This window comes from Poeciliopsis prolifica, unplaced genomic scaffold, assembly GCF_027474105.1.
Source record: "Poeciliopsis prolifica strain line A6 unplaced genomic scaffold, Auburn_PproV2 SCAFFOLD006, whole genome shotgun sequence".
Taxonomy (NCBI): domain Eukaryota; kingdom Metazoa; phylum Chordata; class Actinopteri; order Cyprinodontiformes; family Poeciliidae; genus Poeciliopsis; species Poeciliopsis prolifica.
In genome coordinates, this window is record NW_026562381.1 from 5,944,168 (window position 1) to 5,947,753 (window position 3,586).

The 3,586-nt window shown below is 40.5% G+C and overlaps 1 long non-coding RNA gene across 1 annotated transcript; it reads right to left on the reverse strand.

Annotated features, from left to right (window-relative positions):
- Window positions 1-2,275: 2,275 nt before the first annotated feature.
- LOC129360699 (uncharacterized) lies at window positions 2,276-3,366 on the reverse strand. The gene is made up of 3 exons (XR_008606085.1): window positions 3,123-3,366; window positions 2,688-2,754; window positions 2,276-2,573 (listed from the first exon to the last, which is right to left on the reverse strand). It is a non-coding gene; the product is annotated as an uncharacterized LOC129360699 (long non-coding RNA).
- Window positions 3,367-3,586: the final 220 nt, after the last annotated feature.

Sequence of the window (3,586 nt, forward strand, 5' to 3'; positions counted from 1 at the left end):
AATAGCGAATCATAAGCAACCTTAGCATGTTGGTAGATGAACTCTACAAGATCAGGAAACTTGGCTCGTGTTCCTTTTCTTTCTTGAATGCTGTAAGCATTGCTTCTCCACTTTTCTTTCAGTTTATAAGGCAGTTTGCACAAGATGCTTTTCATATTGGTTGGATTGATCATTTCACTCATGTAGCCCACATCATTCACTGTGTTAGAACATCCAATCAGAAATAGGGCAAATGCATTCAGTCCTTTTCTGTCATCTGGTTTTATCTGAGGCCATTCCATAGCCTTTTTAATATATGCTGTGGCAATGGTCAACTCATCTCCATAGTGTCGATCAAGCAAAGCTCTTGCTTCTCTGTAAGCCCTGTCTGGATTCATGTGCTCACAGCTGCGTACAAGATCTAGTGGTTCTCCACCCGTGAACTGTTCTAGATAATATAGCCGATCTTGTTGACTATCAGTTTGGTTCTCAATAGCATGTTCAAAAGTTCTTATAAACGATCTATATGAAAGGGGATCACCTGTAAATTTCTCTTTGATGAAGTCGAGATATACTATGTTGTTTTATGAGCATCTCAGTGTGGTGATTTTGTTGCTGCAGAACCTGGTACAGATCATCTGAATGAGAGTCTGAACATTGGGCATGTGTTGAAATGTCCTTTAAGCGAGACTTTTGTTACTGGAGGATCAACGTTTGCCTGTTGTTCATCATCTGAGAAAATTTCCTGCCTTTCTGATTTACTCGCAGAACGAACATATTCAACTCTGAGCCTTGACATAGCTTGTAAGGAACTAATCTCAGACTTCCGAGCATCTTCATTTTCTTCATACATCTTTAATTTTGCATCTGAAATGGCAAGCTTCATTTCAATTTCTAGTTGCTCTTTTCTAAACCTAAGACGGGCTTCTTCAACTTCAATTGCTTCTTTCTTTTTCATTGCTGCTGCTTTTGCTAAAAGCGCTTCACGTTCTGCTTTAATTTTCAGTCGCATTGTACTTGTACTTGATCCTTGCGATGTACTGTCGTGTGGATGTACATCCTCCTCAGGAGAGCATTTTGCATCTTTTATCCATTCTTTGATGCTTTGTAAGAAAAGTTTGAACTCAGAATGTCTACCTTCGAACACAACTTGGTCCTCACGTTTATCATCTTCACTTATCAGTTCACATAGTTCGTAATTAATGCATTCATACTCCCCCTAACATTTGACAAACATTGGAAGAGATTCTTCTTTTATGAAATCAGCATTGCATTCATTCTGTTTCAATCTTTCAATGTTATTCTTCTCCTTTGTCAACTGTGACAGCTTTCCTCTCCTTTTCTCCTTTTAATCTGATTATTTTGTCATCTCGAGCTCGTTCTGTGGGCTTTGGCTCCCTCTTCTGTCCAACATGTGCAACTTCACTTTCGTCTGCCATATGGTCCCGTTTTACTTTACTTTTAAATCTTTACACATACACTGTGAGCCTCCTGGCTTCTTACTCTTCTCAAAAGTCCACAAACATGTGTGACAAGAGTTCCTTCATATGCAGGATTTCTTTATCCGTAGTTCACGGGATTTATCTAGTTGACACGTGTTTGGCTAAGAAGTTAGCTTAGCAACCGAGCTGATGCGGAGGAAGCTGCTGTCGCTCTTGATAACAATGTTGCACTTACAGATTTTATTTCTTCAACTCCGTCGTTTCCTTCAGTTGAATTGAATCTCCGTTCTTCTGTAAGTCCTCTTTTCGTTCTCGAAAGAGTCCTCCCATGAGACAGTCTTTTGACTTGATGTAAGTGCGGCAAGCTCTCACTAGCCTAGCCCCTTAAAGCTCTTTCGTACATGACACATTTCTTCTAAAAATAAAGAGTTCTTGAATCCGATGGTTATCTTCAAGTTTTACTGAACAACAAAGAATAACAAACAGATTCAAAACAAATAGAAAGTGACGGTCAAAAGACTGTGTTACTCCAGGTGCCAGACTTCTACAAAGCAAAAACCTTTTCTCTTTTCAAACTAATTAGACAACAACCAATCAAAAGGCACCACATAACAAGCTGAAACACAATACAATTACAGATGCTTATCCTTTTCAAACTTACATAAATACAAAATAACATTTTAAACAACATAAAATGTATATTGCATATATGGCTCCTACAATAGGTTTTGTCAATTCAAAATATTTAACCAGTGTTAAACAGCTTTGTACAAACACAGCTAATAACCCCAGAATTACCTCAAACAACAGCAGAAAATACAGATATTTTATTTTATTACCACATTACTGGTGGATCACATCCCTGCTCTCCTATTGGTTGGCCCTTAATAAAAGCAGCTTTCTTTATACAGCTCATCTGTTGGAAAAGCTACCTGTGGGATGAGGTATGGAGCCAGGCGCCCGATTGGTTCATAGATAACGCCATCTGGCCAATCTTCAGTCAGCGAGGATGAGGCCAAGAGCCCAACAGGGCCAGAGAACCATTCCAGTGGTGGAGTGGTGGGCAGATGGGAGCCAGCAGAGTTCATCTTCCTGCTGTAGTCCAGGTGGAGGTCCTGGCAAACTGTTTCATGACACCCAGAGCACACATGTCTATTTATGTTTAAAAACATAAATAGACGAACTGGACCTCAGTAGTTTCACAATATTTTCTCAACAATTAAGTTCAAACTTTCCTGGAAATCTAACACAATCACTAAAAATTACCGTAGAGCCCAGCTGGATTCCCATGGGCCCAAACATTCTCTGCTGCTCCTGAGACGATGAAAGGAGCCTGGAAAGAACCAGCATGAAACAAAATGTCTGCAATCAATTTCTTGTCTGTTTTGAAATCGTCAACAGGTGTAACTAAACCAGAGATGCATCATTGGGAAAAACGAAGCCCGAAAATCATCTCAGCTGTTGAAAGATAAAAAGCAGTGCTCTCAGGGGGAGCGCGCCCTGTGCCCTCAGAAACCCAATTACTGAGCTGTACTGGAGCTCATGGGCAGCCGGGGACGTCATTTGTTTACATTTGAATTCGCAATGTGATTCCTGCTTGAGAGGTGTTTTTTATGTTCAAAGCAGTACTACTTTTGTCTGTTTGATTCATTCATTAACCAGGAAAAACAAGCCGCCACTGCTTAAGAAAAAGATACATACATACTCCCTTCCTTCTCTACTTGTATGTCATTGAATGACGTGGCTAAAAGTGCTCATTAGCAACATGGGACAAGTGTTGACATGTCCAGCACCAAACGTCTTCATCCTCCTTTTCTTTTTCTTCTTCTGCATAAGCGCCACCTTATGCACGGAGTGTCGATCAGGATGTAAAATATATGCCAAATGGATTTGACTTTAAAAACAAATAACACAAAACAAACACACTGTTTTGTTCTGCAGGTGATTGGCTCATGTGCAACAGGGTGACATATTTCCTACTTCGAGTACACAAATGACTGTTTCCATGGCAACCCACCTGAATCCAACTGAACGTGCTTCCGTCAAGGCGTCAAGGCGTTGGGCCTGCTGTGAAATTATTATACTGTGATGAGCCTGAAGCAGGAGAGGCGTATTGGCCAGTGCAACAAATGACTACCATGGAGACTGCAACCACATCGGTAAAG